Raw genomic sequence first — 19,570 nt, 5'->3', positions numbered from 1 at the left:
GTTGCTGGTTCCCACGTGGGGAGGAACCAAGGTGACTGAGGACAATTGCCTCCGGGGGAGCGGGGTGGGCAACAGGGAATTTGGGGTGCTAAAGACCTGGAATGGGTGTTGGAGAACAAATGACGGTTCCTTTCACCAAGAATTATTAAATAAGAATTTTGGAAGAGGTGTCCTTGCTGTGGAGACAAGACTCTCCAGGAGACCATGGTAAAGGGTTACCTGGGAATTAATGTTAATCCTAGGAACTGAATATTAATAAAACAATAACTGTGAACAGTAAGTCGAATCAAAGTGTAACACCCGATCATTTGCATTGTTTCCTGCAAAATGGAGATATTATATACTCCCTACATGCCGAGGAGCCAATGCAGCCTTGCTCTTGACCATGGGAGGAAAAATCGTTCCTTCTGTCTGCGCATGCCTGTGGGTAAGCTGGCAGGGGTCACCCCCAGCTGAGTGGTTGGCGATTCATGTCTGGTGTATCTAACAATATTTTGAAAGCCTGGGTTCTCATGGCTGCTTTCTCTTTCCTCAGATTTATCTGCTTGATTTTCGGATTGGCCCTGCACAAGGATGCAGCGGAGGGCAGGTGGTGGCAGAGTTCCTGATAATGAGGCCACAGGTGAGAAAAAAAAAAAAAAAAAAAAAACAACTTAGTTTGATTCCTGAATTGATCCGTCTTTTGCCAAATGCTCAGGTTTCTACTTTGGGTCCGGATCTTCTAAGTGCACCCAGGAAATATTAACTCCAGTTATGTTCACCACCCTGTTAAGGATACAGCAGGTCAGGGACCAATGTAGAAACACTCTCTTCCCCGACATTTACTTTCACTTCTTCCAGCCTCCATTAAGGCTGTGACCTCACAGAAGACGGGAGAGGTATTTTCCTTCTCTTCTTTTAAAGGTCATCCCTTGGGCTCCGTGGCCTCCTTCATCATGTTACTGGCTGCAGTGGACTTAGGAATGCGGTGAACACAGGGGCTAGAGAATGACTCAGAACAGAAATCTCTAGGCCAGTGGGGAGCAGGCGTTTCATCAGGTGAGTCCTGTGTCATAGGTGCTGTGGTGAGTGGGGTTTGGTGAGAGAGAGCAATAAAGAATCACTTATTTTTCCTAATTTAAAAAGCTTACATTTTTACAGACTACTCCTAAACATTTTGACAGCTTCCAAAAGATAAACGTAAGTTCCTTAGCAAAGTTATTCACATAACTGTTTTCCTTCGTGTTCTTAACCTTCATTCAAATTAGGAAGTTGAATGCAATGTCTGCAGATTCTTATTTTCTTAATTGTGACTGTGTATGGAGGAGAAGGGGCATAGTACACAGAACAAAATGTAGAACACTGGACAGCAAATGAGAGTCTGGAGAGCTCCAGGAACTCACTCCCACACAGAGCCATCAGTAAAACAACCAGGATCTGCCTGAATGAGCTGGGGTTCTAGCCCAGGGAACCCCAGAAGTGGGAACAATGGGCTTTCTGATCCCACCATTGGCAGCCCTGGTAAGTGTTCCTATTAGACCCGGGGATGTGTGTGTGTGTGTGTGTGTGTGTGTGTGCGCGCGCGCGCACGTGCGAGTGTTTGTTTCTTTTTCCTGACACCCCTGGACTTGCCGAGTGTGCGTCACTGTTGCATGAAAGCCATGGCCATGTGGTGCTAAAGTTATAAGACCCTCTCAGTCTTGTATCTTCCTGCGTTGCATACATAAAATTTCTCTAATAGGTGCAGATGCAAATGTTCAGTTGTCTCCTTGGCTCCTACCTGCAATGGCATGGGGTTGTCTTCCTTGGGAAAGCAGCTCTAGGCTCATGGAGAGAAGAGCTGCACGGGTGTAGGGTGGGCAGAGATAATTGGAGAAACCAAGTGAATTGCTACGGTCTCCTGATACGGAGGTAAGAGGCTGGGCACTAAGGCAACCCAAGTCTTCAGAGTCAGGCTTCTGACTGCAGAATTCCCTACATTACCGTGAGGAGCGCATCTCCTTCGCATCAGCCTCCTGCCCAAATCTTCCCAGCCCCGTCCGCTGCTGGGGTCGCGTCGTGCCATGCCGAGCCGAACTGGCAGGTAGCTCCTAGGCGGACGCCCGGAGACGAACGCGAGCATTTGGGCGGTCGGAGCTGATCCGTCGCCGTCCAGCGATCAGAATCCATCCCGCTGACGTTCAAGCCCGTTGTCGGGAGCCACCTGGCGGCCACTTTTATATTGTCCCTTCCCTCCTGAGCTTTGGCGAACTTGGCGAGGGATGTGATTCGCCCGCCAGGCGCGGGCCAGAGTTCCGGGAGGCCGGCGACGCTGGCGGCGACCGTCCCGGTGGTGCGGAGTGGTGGGCGATTCCTGCTCTCACCGGAGATTGAATGTGGAGAGCCGCGTGTTGTGGGGCCGCCGCTGAGCTCCTTGGAAGGGTTAGGGGGAGGTCTGCGCCGGTCGACCAGCACTCCCTTGTGTCCCTTGGCCCGCGGAGACCCCCCCTTCCTGCTACGCGTGACCAGGAGAGGATGTCCGTGCCCGACGTCGTACTCCGTGTGTCACGATGCGTCGGTGCGTCCTCGCCGCCTTGGGGGCCCGGGTCATCCCGGTGCAGTCGTGGCGGTCTGGCTGCGCAACAGCGGCCACTTCAGTTGCTCCGCGTCCCAGGCGAGGCGGTCACGGGGGCGGAACTTGCACCGAGGCAGGGGCATGGGATGCGTGTCAACAGACCGCATCCACCCGGCAGATTAAACCGGCGTCTATGCAGGGAGCTCCCGTCCCAACTTCCTGGTAGCCTCGTCAGCGTGGCGCTTGCGTTTCGAACCTGTTCAGGTCCACTCACCGCGGTGTGTCGAGGGCAAGCGTGTAGGGCGCTCGTGGAGGGGCGGCAGTTCCTCCTAGGCTTCGGTGGTCATAAGGCGTAGACGTTTCTCTTTGGGAAACAGGGAACGCCTGGGGCATACGTGATAGTCGTGAGGAGACACGAGCCTGCCCGCGGTCCTGCAAGGGCGCGGTTGTTGGTAGCTTCACTGAAGAAGCTCTGCAGACAGTGAACGGCCTACAGACGCGCGTGCGGAGGGGAGGACCCCCCAGAGCAAGAAATGGGAACGATGGTGTCCTGTTTCGAGGACGGGTGTCAGCGGTGTGGCGGTGCGCCTTCGCTCGTGTGCCATCTGAATACTTCCCGTTGAAGTTCACACCAGTTGCACGTCACTTGGCGTTTGCGGCGGCAAGGTCGACCGGATGGGCAGATTTCGGTATTGGGGCAAGGAGAAAATTTAATGAATTGAGGCTCTTTGGGTTGTGAGATTCACTACAATGTGAACATTAGTGAAACAAGAAACCTTAAGATTTACAATAAATCGACATTACTGTAAGAATTACTATAAAAACATATTATGCAACTTCCAGGTATTCTTGCATCTGGTAAGCCATTTCTTTCTTAAAAGGGCATTATTGCATAATGAAACATATAAGTAAGTGCATTTTTAGATTTTTATTTTGTATTTAGGAATGTATTTCATTTCGAATTTACCAATAGTGTATATAATCGCATTGGGACTATATACACTAAAGAACACACCGGGAAGTTCTGGATTTTAGGGTAAATGTGTTATTTTGGACAGCTTTGGGTTCTCAAAAAAATTAGAAAGAAATTAAGAGCCCAATATGAAGAGCAAGATAGCAATCCTCTTGTCTGTTATCCTTTAAAGGGGTAACCCCTTGAATTTTGAATAAAACGGACGATGGAAGGAATTTTAACAGGCACGTACAATGGAATTTTTCTCCTTATAAAAATCGTTACCGGGCTTCCCTTGTGGCGCAGTGGTTGAGAGTCCGCCTGCCGATGCAGGGGACACGGGTTCGTGCCCCGGTCCAGGAGGATCCCACATGCCGTGGAGCAGCTGGGCCCGTGAGCCGTGGCCGCTGAGCCTGCGCGTCTGGGGCCTGTGCTCCGCAACGGGAGAGGCCACAACAGTGAGAGGCCCGCATACAGGAAAAAAAAGAACAATCGTTACTAATTTTCAAACATATAGGTTTGAATTCTAACAAATTTTAAAGTACTTATTTTGCAATACAGAGAAGAGCAAACCTTCATCTTAAGACAGGAAATCTAGCTTTGCTCTCCCCAATTCATGCAGACAAAGTTTTCCAACATTGAGAATTTTGTAAAATACTTTTACTAACCAGTCTTTCTAAAAAATATATTACTTTTCCAAAGTCCAGAACTGAGACTGCTTTAAATGTCAATTTTATTTTATGTACAGCCAACTTTCTCTTGTAGACTAGTAGTGACATTTTGTAACTATACAATGTATGAACGTGTCTTTTTTTCTTAATGTCAGAAATATTATTTTGCAATTTATTCTTATTACCTGCCTTAGAATATAGAGTTCTATGAAGAGAAAGGCATTGTGTTATTTACAGTTTAATCAACATAACAATCCAGCTTCTGAAATGTTGGAAGTTCTCATTAAATATTTCATAATTGAAAAATTTATAAATGAATGAACAAGGTGAATTAGCTTATTTTTCTCCTGCATGAATCCTTTATGCTAATAATTCCTGAATCATATTTTTCCCTTTATGATCAGATAGTTGTTACAGTGTCCCTCCCTTGCATGGGGGTGTGTGTGTGCACTCAGATGCACGTACACACAGTAATGTTGCAGCTAACGTCATGGGTTTAAAAAAATATTTTTTTTAGATTTTTTTTTTGATGTGGACCATTTTAAAAGACTTTTATTGAATTTGTTACAATATTGTTGCTGTTTTATGTTTTGGTGTTTCGGTTGCAAGCCATGTGAGATCTTAGCTCCCTGACCAGGGATTGAACCCGCCCTCCCTGCATTGGAAGGTGAGGTCTTAACCTCTAGAATGCTAGGAAAGTCCCCATGATGGCCTTCATAGGCCCTTGAATACCATTTCTCAACCCATTAGACTTCAATGGGCCCCAGGGCTACAACGAATGTTTTGGCCAACAAAGAAAAGGAAAGGGAACTGAAAAAGGGCCAGAACTCATCATGCAGCCTGTGCGCTCTCTCTAGCTAGCCTTCTTGAAGGTTTAATTGACAAAATAGACACTGTCTCTATGGTGATCTTTCTCCCAGAACTTTTATTAGTACCATTTTTCGACATCAAAGAGTAAAGCTTTAAAGGTAGACTCACCAATGGCTCTCTGCGGGATCTCCTTTGTGTTTATATGATTTAGTATATGCCACCCCTTATCGTTCTAATGCATTCTTAAAGTAGAACTCTATTTATATCTGCAAAGATCTTTCACCTTCTCAGTCCTGAAGATATCTATCTGTTCTTCTTGGACAAAAAAAAAAAAAAAAAAAAAAAAAAAAAAACCACAAAAAACAAAGAAACCCTGGGCTACAAAATGCTAAGCAGGAATTAAACCACATCTGACTCTGAATTCTTGAGTTCTTTCTGTCCATGAACCCACAATTACTCGCCTTTCTTTAAATATAATTAATGTATATATTTTTTAAAAGTCATATGGGAAATAGTAAATGAAAGTTAAGTAATAGAATTAATTGAAGCAGCAGAGGTTAATCACAAAGTATGTGTGTATTTATCCTTGAAGCCATTCGTCCCGAACGTGTATACAAATATTTGGACGCTAATGGAAGGGTAAACACGTATCATACTCTATTTTACATTTTCAGTTAACATTCATCGTTGTTTTTCAATTGATCCCAGTCTGTGTAATTATGATTATAATTTTATAAAGAAAGAATGTATCTAATTGATCAACAGTGACAGAGTATTAACAGAAAACGGGCCCATGCTTACTCATCACAATATTTCATCATTTTGAGTGACACATACTCACTCAGTAGTGCTTATATATTTGCAAATACTGATCTACTGAAGCAGGTTGGCTTCGTTTCTCCTTACTTGATGCTGAGTATGGTTTTCAGCACTTCTCAAAACCCTTCACTCTCAACATATGTATATTGTATATTTAAAAAGAAGACAATGGCTGAAGGACTTAATTATTGACTCAATTGCATGCTAACACATTCTTTATAGACTATTTTCCCAGTATGAGTTTTCTGATGTGAATAGCAAGTGAAAGATTTCCCACATCGTCTTTAGAATGGACATCTCCTCAGTGTGAGCCCTTTCTCGTTCAGTCAGGAATAAGGAATCACTGAAGAATGTCCTTCCTTCATTACACTGAGACTATTTTTTCAGTGTGAACCCTGTCATGTCTAATGAGTCCATGACTAATGGAACTCTAGCATTCATTTCATCCGATTTCTTCTACAGCAGTGGTTAGATGGTGTACCCCAAGAGGGCTCTCCTTGTAGTAAACCTTGGGCTGTCTTCTCTACTGTGTCAGGGATGCAGCCCACTCTGAGTTCTCTGTGTATTCTGAGGCTGGAGCTCCACCTGAAGGCTCTTCCACCATGATTACAGGCTCAGGGTTTCTCTCCACATGACTTTCCTGGTGAGTTAAAAGGGATAATTTCTGGCTGAAGGCTCAGTATCATTGATCAGAGACACAGGGTTTCTACTCGGTATGAATTCTCTGCTGTTTATAAAAGTGGGAGCTCTGGGTAAAGCCTGCACCACATGGATTCCAGACATAGGGTGTCTCTCCTGTGAGTTTTCTAGTGCGTATAAGCGTGAGAGCTGCGTTTAAAGGCTTTTCCACATTCATTGCATTTGTAGCGTTTCTCATCAGTGTGAATTCTCACCCATGACTAAGGTTATGGCTTTGACTAAGTGCTTTCTCACATAAATGATATTCATTGTGGTTTCTCTCCTGTGTGAATGTGCTCATGATATTGAAGGGTTGCATGGTCACCGAAAGCTCCTCCACAGTCATTCCAAGCATAGGGCTTCTCCCCCGTTTGAGTTTATTGGTGTGAATAAATGTCAGCTCTCTGGCTGCAGTACCTTTAAAAGGTTCGTCTCCTCCAGCGCGAGCCATTGGTGTATAAATGCGAGGCTTCAGCCGAATTTTTCCATACGTTCAGGACATTTGCAAGAGTCACTCCAGGGTGCACTCTCTCATGTTGTCTAAGGTTGGAGGGTGACTAAATGCCTCCCACATTCTGAGTTCTGCATGACTTCCCTCTAGTATAATTAGCTTAAGTCTCTCGCATTCGGGCTGAAAGTGCAACACACGTGGAGTTAAGGTTGCTGTTTGCGAAATGTCCTCATATTCCTTGCATTCTGTGAGCTCTTCTACAGCATGAAATCCCTGCTGTTGACAAGGAAAGAGAGGCTGTTAAAAATTACTCACATAATACTCATTCAGTCACTTCTCTACATGTGAATTCTAGGCGGCGCCCTCAGTGATGGTCTTCATTCAGAATCTCCGCATACTAGTTACTTTCACAGGTAATGTTACTTTGCTGAATTCACACAGATTTTCTGTCTGGTAAACCCTCACTGGTCCTAGCCTTCTGATTAAGTTTTACGTCTTCTTTAGGTTTCCAACACTATATCCATGAGCTCTGTTCAATCAATTACATTTTCATTGACGCTCAGGTCAGAGTTTGACATGTAATGTCAAATGACATGGGTCCTCAGATTGTTCCATCCTCCATTAAATTGAGAGAAAATCTCCTGGCCACATGTCCAAGGCCATGGAGGGCAGAGCTAGGGTGGAGGCTCTGATGTTGCTGGTTCCCACGTGGGGAGGAACCAAGGTGACTGAGGACAATTGCCTCCGGGGGAGCGGGGTGGGCAACAGGGAAGTTGGGGTGCTAAAGACCTGGAATGGGTGTTGGAGAACAAATGACGGTTCCTTTCACCAAGAATTATTAAATAAGAATTTTGGAAGAGGTGTCCTTGCTGTGGAGACAAGACTCTCCAGGAGACCATGGTAAAGGGTTACCTGGGAATTAATGTTAATCCTAGGAACTGAATATTAATAAAACAATAACTGTGAACAGTAAGTCGAATCAAAGTGTAACACCCGATCATTTGCATTGTTTCCTGCAAAATGGAGATATTATATACTCCCTACATGCCGAGGAGCCAATGCAGCCTTGCTCTTGACCATGGGAGGAAAAATCGTTCCTTCTGTCTGCGCATGCCTGTGGGTAAGCTGGCAGGGGTCACCCCCAGCTGAGTGGTTGGCGATTCATGTCTGGTGTATCTAACAATATTTCGAAAGCCTGGGTTCTCATGGCTGCTTTCTCTTTCCTCAGATTTATCTGCTTGATTTTCGGATTGGCCCTGCACAAGGATGCAGCGGAGGGCAGGTGGTGGCAGAGTTCCTGATAATGAGGCCACAGGTGAGGAAAAAAAAAAAAAAAAACAACTTAGTTTGATTCCTGAATTGATCCGTCTTTTGCCAAATGCTCAGGTTTCTACTTTGGGTCCGGATCTTCTAAGTGCACCCAGGAAATATTAACTCCAGTTATGTTCACCACCCTGTTAAGGATACAGCAGGTCAGGGACCAATGTAGAAACACTCTCTTCCCCGACATTTACTTTCACTTCTTCCAGCCTCCATTAAGGCTGTGACCTCACAGAAGACGGGAGAGGTATTTTCCTTCTCTTCTTTTAAAGGTCATCCCTTGGGCTCCGTGGCCTCCTTCATCATGTTACTGGCTGCAGTGGACTTAGGAATGCGGTGAACACAGGGGCTAGAGAATGACTCAGAACAGAAATCTCTAGGCCAGTGGGGAGCAGGCGTTTCATCAGGTGAGTCCTGTGTCATAGGTGCTGTGGTGAGTGGGGGTTTGGTGAGAGAGAGCAATAAAGAATCACTTATTTTTCCTAATTTAAAAAGCTTACATTTTTACAGACTACTCCTAAACATTTTGACAGCTTCCAAAAGATAAACGTAAGTTCCTTAGCAAAGTTATTCACATAACTGTTTTCCTTCGTGTTCTTAACCTTCATTCAAATTAGGAAGTTGAATGCAATGTCTGCAGATTCTTATTTTCTTAATTGTGACTGTGTATGGAGGAGAAGGGGCATAGTACACAGAACAAAATGTAGAACACTGGACAGCAAATGAGAGTCTGGAGAGCTCCAGGAACTCACTCCCACACAGAGCCATCAGTAAAACAACCAGGATCTGCCTGAATGAGCTGGGGTTCTAGCCCAGGGAACCCCAGAAGTGGGAACAATGGGCTTTCTGATCCCACCATTGGCAGCCCTGGTAAGTGTTCCTATTAGACCCGGGGATGTGTGTGTGTGTGCGCGTGTGTGTGTGCACGCACGTGCGAGTGTTTGTTTCTTTTTCCTGACACCCCTGGACTTGCCGAGTGTGCGTCACTGTTGCATGAAAGCCATGGCCATGTGGTGCTAAAGTTATAAGACCCTCTCAGTCTTGTATCTTCCTGCGTTGCATACATAAACTTTCTCTAATAGGTGCAGATGCAAATGTTCAGTTGTCTCCTTGGCTCCTACCTGCAATGGCATGGGGTTGTCTTCCTTGGGAAAGCAGCTCTAGGCTCATGGAGAGAAGAGCTGCACGGGTGTAGGGTGGGCAGAGATAATTGGAGAAACCAAGTGAATTGCTACGGTCTCCTGATACGGAGGTAAGAGGCTGGGCACTAAGGCAACCCAAGTCTTCAGAGTCAGGCTTCTGACTGCAGAATTCCCTACATTACTGTGAGGAGCGCATCTCCTTCGCGTCAGCCTCCTGCCCAAATCTTCCCAGCCCCGTCCGCTGCTGGGGTCGCGTCGTGCCATGCCGAGCCGAACTGGCAGGTAGCTCCTAGGCGGACGCCCGGAGACGAACGCGAGCATTTGGGCGGTCGGAGCTGATCCGTCGCCGGCCAGCGATCAGAATCCATCCCGCTGACGTTCAAGCCCGTTGTCGGGAGCCACCTGGCGGCCACTTTTATATTGTCCCTTCCCTCCTGAGCTTTGGCGAACTTGGCGAGGGATGTGATTCGCCCGCCAGGCGCGGGCCAGAGTTCCGGGAGGCCGGCGACGCTGGCGGCGACCGTCCCGGTGGTGCGGAGTGGTGGGCGATTCCTGCTCTCACCGGAGGTTGAATGTGGAGAGCCGCGTGTTGTGGGGCCGCCGCTGAGCTCCTTGGAAGGGTTAGGGGGAGGTCTGCGCCGGTCGACCAGCACTCCCTTGTGTCCCTTGGCCCGCGGAGACCCCCCCCCCCTTCCTGCTACGCGTGACCAGGAGAGGATGTCCGTGCCCGACGTCGTACTCCGTGTGTCACGATGCGTCGGTGCGTCCTCGCCGCCTTGGGGGCCCGGGTCATCCCGGTGCAGTCGTGGCGGTCTGGCTGCGCAACAGCGGCCACTTCAGTTGCTCCGCGTCCCAGGCGAGGCGGTCACGGGGGCGGAACTTGCACCGAGGCAGGGGCATGGGATGCGTGTCAACAGACCGCATCCACCCGGCAGATTAAACCGGCGTCTATGCAGGGAGCTCCCGTCCCAACTTCCTGGTAGCCTCGTCAGCGTGGCGCTTGCGTTTCGAACCTGTTCAGGTCCACTCACCGCGGTGTGTCGAGGGCAAGCGTGTAGGGCGCTCGTGGAGGGGCGGCAGTTCCTCCTAGGCTTCGGTGGTCATAAGGCGTAGACGTTTCTCTTTGGGAAACAGGGAACGCCTGGGGCATACGTGATAGTCGTGAGGAGACACGAGCCTGCCCGCGGTCCTGCAAGGGCGCGGTTGTCGGTAGCTTCACTGAAGAAGCTCTGCAGACAGTGAACGGCCTACAGACGCGCGTGCGGAGGGGAGGACCCCCCAGAGCAAGAAATGGGAACGATGGTGTCCTGTTTCGAGGACGGGTGTCAGCGGTGTGGCGGTGCGCCTTCGCTCGTGTGCCATCTGAATACTTCCCGTTGAAGTTCACACCAGTTGCACGTCACTTGGCGTTTGCGGCGGCAAGGTCGACCGGATGGGCAGATTTCGGTATTGGGGCAAGGAGAAAATTTAATGAATTGAGGCTCTTTGGGTTGTGAGATTCACTACAATGTGAACATTAGTGAAACAAGAAACCTTAAGATTTACAATAAATCGACATTACTGTAAGAATTACTATAAAAACATATTATGCAACTTCCAGGTATTCTTGCATCTGGTAAGCCATTTCTTTCTTAAAAGGGCATTATTGCATAATGAAACATATAAGTAAGTGCATTTTTAGATTTTTATTTTGTATTTAGGAATGTATTTCATTTCGAATTTACCAATAGTGTATATAATCGCATTGGGACTATATACACTAAAGAACACACCGGGAAGTTCTGGATTTTAGGGTAAATGTGTTATTTTGGACAGCTTTGGGTTCTCAAAAAAATTAGAAAGAAATTAAGAGCCCAATATGAAGAGCAAGATAGCAATCCTCTTGTCTGTTATCCTTTAAAGGGGTAACCCCTTGAATTTTGAATAAAACGGACGATGGAAGGAATTTTAACAGGCACGTACAATGGAATTTTTCTCCTTATAAAAATCGTTACCGGGCTTCCCTTGTGGCGCAGTGGTTGAGAGTCCGCCTGCCGATGCAGGGGACACGGGTTCGTGCCCCGGTCCAGGAGGATCCCACATGCCGTGGAGCAGCTGGGCCCGTGAGCCGTGGCCGCTGAGCCTGCGCGTCTGGGGCATGTGCTCCGCAACGGGAGAGGCCACAACAGTGAGAGGCCCGCATACAGGAAAAAAAAGAACAATCGTTACTAATTTTCAAACATATAGGTTTGAATTCTAACAAATTTTAAAGTACTTATTTTGCAATACAGAGAAGAGCAAACCTTCATCTTAAGACAGGAAATCTAGTTTTGCTCTCCCCAATTCATGCAGACAAAGTTTTCCAAAATTGAGAATTTTGTAAAATACTTTTACTAACCAGTCTTTCTAAAAAATATATTACTTTTCCAAAGTCCAGAACTGAGACTGCTTTAAATGTCAATTTTATTTTATGTACAGCCAACTTTCTCTTGTAGACTAGTAGTGACATTTTGTAACTATACAATGTATGAACGTGTCTTTTTTTCTTAATGTCAGAAATATTATTTTGCAATTTATTCTTATTACCTGCCTTAGAATATAGAGTTCTATGAAGAGAAAGGCATTGTGTTATTTACAGTTTAATCAACATAACAATCCAGCTTCTGAAATGTTGGAAGTTCTCATTAAATATTTCATAATTGAAAAATTTATAAATGAATGAACAAGGTGAATTAGCTTATTTTTCTCCTGCATGAATCCTTTATGCTAATAATTCCTGAATCATATTTTTCCCTTTATGATCAGATAGTTGTTACAGTGTCCCTCCCTTGCATGGGGGTGTGTGTGTGCACTCAGATGCACGTACACACAGTAATGTTGCAGCTAACGTCATGGGTTTAAAAAAATATTTTTTTTAGATTTTTTTTTTTGATGTGGACCATTTTAAAAGACTTTTATTGAATTTGTTACAATATTGTTGCTGTTTTATGTTTTGGTGTTTCGGTTGCAAGCCATGTGAGATCTTAGCTCCCCGACCAGGGATTGAACCCGCCCTCCCTGCATTGGAAGGTGAGGTCTTAACCTCTAGAATGCTAGGAAAGTCCCCATGATGGCCTTTATAGGCCCTTGAATACCATTTCTCAACCCATTAGACTTCAATGGGCCCCAGGGCTACAACGAATGTTTTGGCCAACAAAGAAAAGGAAAGGGAACTGAAAAAGGGCCAGAACTCATCATGCAGCCTGTGCGCTCTCTCTAGCTAGCCTTCTTGAAGGTTTAATTGACAAAATAGACACTGTCTCTATGGTGATCTTTCTCCCAGAACTTTTATTAGTACCATTTTTCGACATCAAAGAGTAAAGCTTTAAAGGTAGACTCACCAATGGCTCTCTGCGGGATCTCCTTTGTGTTTATATGATTTAGTATATGCCACCCCTTATCGTTCTAATGCATTCTTAAAGTAGAACTCTATTTATATCTGCAAAGATCTTTCACCTTCTCAGTCCTGAAGATATCTATCTGTTCTTCTTGGACAAAAAAAAAAAAAAAAAAAACCACAAAAAACAAAGAAACCCTGGGCTACAAAATGCTAAGTAGGAATTAAACCACATCTGACTCTGAATTCTTGAGTTCTTTCTGTCCATGAACCCACAATTACTCGCCTTTCTTTAAATATAATTAATGTATATATTTTTTAAAAGTCATATGGGAAATAGTAAATGAAAGTTAAGTAATAGAATTAATTGAAGCAGCAGAGGTTAATCACAAAGTATGTGTGTATTTATCCTTGAAGCCATTCGTCCCGAACGTGTATACAAATATTTGGACGCTAATGGAAGGGTAAACACGTATCATACTCTATTTTACATTTTCAGTTAACATTCATCGTTGTTTTTCGATTGATCCCAGTCTGTGTAATTATGATTATAATTTTATAAAGAAAGAATGTATCTAATTGATCAACAGTGACAGAGTATTAACAGAAAACGGGCCCATGCTTACTCATCACAATATTTCATCATTTTGAGTGACACATACTCACTCAGTAGTGCTTATATATTTGCAAATACTGATCTACTGAAGCAGGTTGGCTTCGTTTCTCCTTACTTGATGCTGAGTATGGTTTTCAGCACTTCTCAAAACCCTTCACTCTCAACATATGTATATTGTATATTTAAAAAGAAGACAATGGCTGAAGGACTTAATTATTGACTCAATTGCATGCTAACACATTCTTTATAGACTATTTTCCCAGTATGAGTTTTCTGATGTGAATAGCAAGTGAAAGATTTCCCACATCGTCTTTAGAATGGGCATCTCCTCAGTGTGAGCCCTTTCTCGTTCAGTCAGGAATAAGGAATCACTGAAGAATGTCCTTCCTTCATTACACTGAGACTATTTTTTCAGTGTGAACCCTGTCATGTCTAATGAGTCCATGACTAATGGAACTCTAGCATTCATTTCATCCGATTTCTTCTACAGCAGTGGTTAGATGGTGTACCCCAAGAGGGCTCTCCTTGTAGTAAACCTTGGGCTGTCTTCTCTACTGTGTCAGGGATGCAGCCCACTCTGAGTTCTCTGTGTATTCTGAGGCTGGAGCTCCACCTGAAGGCTCTTCCACCATGATTACAGGCTCAGGGTTTCTCTCCACATGACTTTCCTGGTGAGTTAAAAGGGATAATTTCTGGCTGAAGGCTCAGTATCATTGATCAGAGACACAGGGTTTCCACTCGGTATGAATTCTCTGCTGTTTATAAAAGTGGGAGCTCTGGGTAAAGCCTGCACCACATGGATTCCAGACATAGGGTGTCTCTCCTGTGAGTTTTCTAGTGCGTATAAGCGTGAGAGCTGCGTTTAAAGGCTTTTCCACATTCATTGCATTTGTAGCGTTTCTCATCAGTGTGAATTCTCACCCATGACTAAGGTTATGGCTTTGACTAAGTGCTTTCTCACATAAATGATATTCATTGTGGTTTCTCTCCTGTGTGAATGTGCTCATGATATTGAAGGGTTGCATGGTCACCGAAAGCTCCTCCACAGTCATTCCAAGCATAGGGCTTCTCCCCCGTTTGAGTTTATTGGTGTGAATAAATGTCAGCTCTCTGGCTGCAGTACCTTTAAAAGGTTCGTCTCCTCCAGCGCGAGCCATTGGTGTATAAATGCGAGGCTTCAGCCGAATTTTTCCATACGTTCAGGACATTTGCAAGAGTCACTCCAGGGTGCACTCTCTCATGTTGTCTAAGGTTGGAGGGTGACTAAATGCCTCCCACATTCTGAGTTCTGCATGACTTCCCTCTAGTATAATTAGCTTAAGTCTCTCGCATTCGGGCTGAAAGTGCAACACACGTGGAGTTAAGGTTGCTGTTTGCGAAATGTCCTCATATTCCTTGCATTCTGTGAGCTCTTCTACAGCATGAAATCCCTGCTGTTGACAAGGAAAGAGAGGCTGTTAAAAATTACTCACATAATACTCATTCAGTCACTTCTCTACATGTGAATTCTAGGCGGCGCCCTCAGTGATGGTCTTCATTCAGAATCTCCGCATACTAGTTACTTTCACAGGTAATGTTACTTTGCTGAATTCACACAGATTTTCTGTCTGGTAAACCCTCACTGGTCCTAGCCTTCTGATTAAGTTTTACGTCTTCTTTAGGTTTCCAACACTATATCCATGAGCTCTGTTCAATCAATTACATTTTCATTGACGCTCAGGTCAGAGTTTGACATGTAATGTCAAATGACATGGGTCCTCAGATTGTTCCATCCTCCATTAAATTGAGAGAAAATCTCCTGGCCACATGTCCAAGGCCATGGAGGGCAGAGCTAGGGTGGAGGCTCTGATGTTGCTGGTTCCCACGTGGGGAGGAACCAAGGTGACTGAGGACAATTGCCTCCGGGGGAGCGGGGTGGGCAACAGGGAAGTTGGGGTGCTAAAGACCTGGAATGGGTGTTGGAGAACAAATGACGGTTCCTTTCACCAAGAATTATTAAATAAGAATTTTGGAAGAGGTGTCCTTGCTGTGGAGACAAGACTCTCCAGGAGACCATGGTAAAGGGTTACCTGGGAATTAATGTTAATCCTAGGAACTGAATATTAATAAAACAATAACTGTGAACAGTAAGTCGAATCAAAGTGTAACACCCGATCATTTGCATTGTTTCCTGCAAAATGGAGATATTATATACTCCCTACATGCCGAGGAGCCAATGCAGCCTTGCTCTTGACCATGGGAGGAAAAATCGTTCCTTCTGTCTGCGCATGCCTGTGGGTAAGCTGGCAGGGGTCACCCCCAGCTGAGTGGTTGGCGATTCATGTCTGGTGTATCTAACAATATTTCGAAAGCCTGGGTTCTCATGGCTGCTTTCTCTTTCCTCAGATTTATCTGCTTGATTTTCGGATTGGCCCTGCACAAGGATGCAGCGGAGGGCAGGTGGTGGCAGAGTTCCTGATAATGAGGCCACAGGTGAGAAAAAAAAAAAAAAAACTTAGTTTGATTCCTGAATTGATCCGTCTTTTGCCAAAGGCTCAGGTTTCTACTTTGGGTCCGGATCTTCTAAGTGCACCCAGGAAATATTAACTCCAGTTATGTTCACCACCCTGTTAAGGATACAGCAGGTCAGGGACCAATGTAGAAACACTCTCTTTCCCGACATTTACTTTCACTTCTTCCAGCCTCCATTAAGGCTGTGACCTCACAGAAGACGGGAGAGGTATTTTCCTTCTCTTCTTTTAAAGGTCATCCCTTGGGCTCCGTGGCCTCCTTCATCATGTTACTGGCTGCAGTGGACTTAGGAATGCGGTGAACACAGGGGCTAGAGAATGACTCAGAACAGAAATCTCTAGGCCAGTGGGGAGCAGGCGTTTCATCAGGTGAGTCCTGTGTCATAGGTGCTGTGGTGAGTGGGGTTTGGTGAGAGAGAGCAATAAAGAATCACTTATTTTTCCTAATTTAAAAAGCTTACATTTTTACAGACTACTCCTAAACATTTTGACAGCTTCCAAAAGATAAACGTAAGTTCCTTAGCAAAGTTATTCACATAACTGTTTTCCTTCGTGTTCTTAACCTTCATTCAAATTAGGAAGTTGAATGCAATGTCTGCAGATTCTTATTTTCTTAATTGTGACTGTGTATGGAGGAGAAGGGGCATAGTACACAGAACAAAATGTAGAACACTGGACAGCAAATGAGAGTCTGGAGAGCTCCAGGAACTCACTCCCACACAGAGCCATCAGTAAAACAACCAGGATCTGCCTGAATGAGCTGGGGTTCTAGCCCAGGGAACCCCAGAAGTGGGAACAATGGGCTTTCTGATCCCACCATTGGCAGCCCTGGTAAGTGTTCCTATTAGACCCGGGGATGTGTGTGTGTGTGTGTGTGTGTGTGTGTGTGTGTGTGCGCGCGCGCGCACGTGCGAGTGTTTGTTTCTTTTTCCTGACACCCCTGGACTTGCCGAGTGTGCGTCACTGTTGCATGAAAGCCATGGCCATGTGGTGCTAAAGTTATAAGACCCTCTCAGTCTTGTATCTTCCTGCGTTGCATACATAAAATTTCTCTAATAGGTGCAGATGCAAATGTTCAGTTGTCTCCTTGGCTCCTACCTGCAATGGCATGGGGTTGTCTTCCTTGGGAAAGCAGCTCTAGGCTCATGGAGAGAAGAGCTGCACGGGTGTAGGGTGGGCAGAGATAATTGGAGAAACCAAGTGAATTGCTACGGTCTCCTGATACGGAGGTAAGAGGCTGGGCACTAAGGCAACCCAAGTCTTCAGAGTCAGGCTTCTGACTGCAGAATTCCCTACATTACCGTGAGGAGCGCATCTCCTTCGCGTCAGCCTCCTGCCCAAATCTTCCCAGCCCCGTCCGCTGCTGGGGTCGCGTCGTGCCATGCCGAGCCGAACTGGCAGGTAGCTCCTAGGCGGACGCCCGGAGACGAACGCGAGCATTTGGGCGGTCGGAGCTGATCCGTCGCCGGCCAGCGATCAGAATCCATCCCGCTGACGTTCAAGCCCGTTGTCGGGAGCCACCTGGCGGCCACTTTTATATTGTCCCTTCCCTCCTGAGCTTTGGCGAACTTGGCGAGGGATGTGATTCGCCCGCCAGGCGCGGGCCAGAGTTCCGGGAGGCCGGCGACGCTGGCGGCGACCGTCCCGGTGGTGCGGAGTGGTGGGCGATTCCTGCTCTCACCGGAGATTGAATGTGGAGAGCCGCGTGTTGTGGGGCCGCCGCTGAGCTCCTTGGAAGGGTTAGGGGGAGGTCTGCGCCGGTCGACCAGCACTCCCTTGTGTCCCTTGGCCCGCGGAGACCCCCCCTTCCTGCTACGCGTGACCAGGAGAGGATGTCCGTGCCCGACGTCGTACTCCGTGTGTCACGATGCGTCGGTGCGTCCTCGCCGCCTTGGGGGCCCGGGTCATCCCGGTGCAGTCGTGGCGGTCTGGCTGCGCAACAGCGGCCACTTCAGTTGCTCCGCGTCCCAGGCGAGGCGGTCACGGGGGCGGAACTTGCACCGAGGCAGGGGCATGGGATGCGTGTCAACAGACCGCATCCACCCGGCAGATTAAACCAGCGTCTATGCAGGGAGCTCCCGTCCCAACTTCCTGGTAGCCTCGTCAGCGTGGCGCTTGCGTTTCGAACCTGTTCAGGTCCACTCACCGCGGTGTGTCGAGGGCAAGCGTGTAGGGCGCTCGTGGAGGGGCGGCAGTTCCTCCTAGGCTTCGGTGGTCATAAGGCGTAGACGTTTCTCTTTGGGAAACAGGGAACGCCTGGGGCATACGTGATAGTCGTGAGGAGACACGAGCCTGCCCGCGGTCCTGCAAGGGCGCGGTTGTCGGTAGCTTCACTGAAGAAGCTCTGCAGACAGTGAACGGCCTACAGACGCGCGTGCGGAGGGGAGGACCCCCCAGAGCAAGAAATGGGAACGATGGTGTCCTGTTTCGAGGACGGGTGTCAGCGGTGTGGCGGTGCGCCTTCGCTCGTGTGCCATCTGAATACTTCCCGTTGAAGTTCACACCAGTTGCACGTCACTTGGCGTTTGCGGCGGCAAGGTCGACCGGATGGGCAGATTTCGGTATTGGGGCAAGGAGAAAATTTAATGAATTGAGGCTCTTTGGGTTGTGAGATTCACTACAATGTGAACATTAGTGAAACAAGAAACCTTAAGATTTACAATAAATCGACATTACTGTAAGAATTACTATAAAAACATATTATGCAACTTCCAGGTATTCTTGCATCTGGTAAGCCATTTCTTTCTTAAAAGGGCATTATTGCATAATGAAACATATAAGTAAGTGCATTTTTAGATTTTTATTTTGTATTTAGGAATGTATTTCATTTCGAATTTACCAATAGTGTATATAATCGCATTGGGACTATATACACTAAAGAACACACCGGGAAGTTCTGGATTTTAGGGTAAATGTGTTATTTTGGACAGCTTTGGGTTCTCAAAAAAATTAGAAAGAAATTAAGAGCCCAATATGAAGAGCAAGATAGCAATCCTCTTGTCTGTTATCCTTTAAAGGGGTAACCCCTTGAATTTTGAATAAAACGGACGATGGAAGGAATTTTAACAGGCACGTACAATGGAATTTTTCTCCTTATAAAAATCGTTACCGGGCTTCCCTTGTGGCGCAGTGGTTGAGAGTCCGCCTGCCGATGCAGGGGACACGGGTTCGTGCCCCGGTCCAGGAGGATCCCACATGCCGTGGAGCAGCTGGGCCCGTGAGCCGTGGCCGCTGAGCCTGCGCGTCTGGGGCCTGTGCTCCGCAACGGGAGAGGCCACAACAGTGAGAGGCCCGCATACAGGAAAAAAAAGAACAATCGTTACTAATTTTCAAACATATAGGTTTGAATTCTAACAAATTTTAAAGTACTTATTTTGCAATACAGAGAAGAGCAAACCTTCATCTTAAGACAGGAAATCTAGCTTTGCTCTCCCCAATTCATGCAGACAAAGTTTTCCAACATTGAGAATTTTGTAAAATACTTTTACTAACCAGTCTTTCTAAAAAATATATTACTTTTCCAAAGTCCAGAACTGAGACTGCTTTAAATGTCAATTTTATTTTATGTACAGCCAACTTTCTCTTGTAGACTAGTAGTGACATTTTGTAACTATACAATGTATGAACGTGTCTTTTTTTCTTAATGTCAGAAATATTATTTTGCAATTTATTCTTATTACCTGCCTTAGAATATAGAGTTCTATGAAGAGAAA

This window comes from Hyperoodon ampullatus, assembly GCF_949752795.1.
Source record: "Hyperoodon ampullatus genome assembly, contig: scaffold_117, whole genome shotgun sequence".
Lineage (NCBI taxonomy): Eukaryota > Metazoa > Chordata > Mammalia > Artiodactyla > Ziphiidae > Hyperoodon > Hyperoodon ampullatus.
This window is presented reverse-complemented; position numbering follows the sequence as displayed.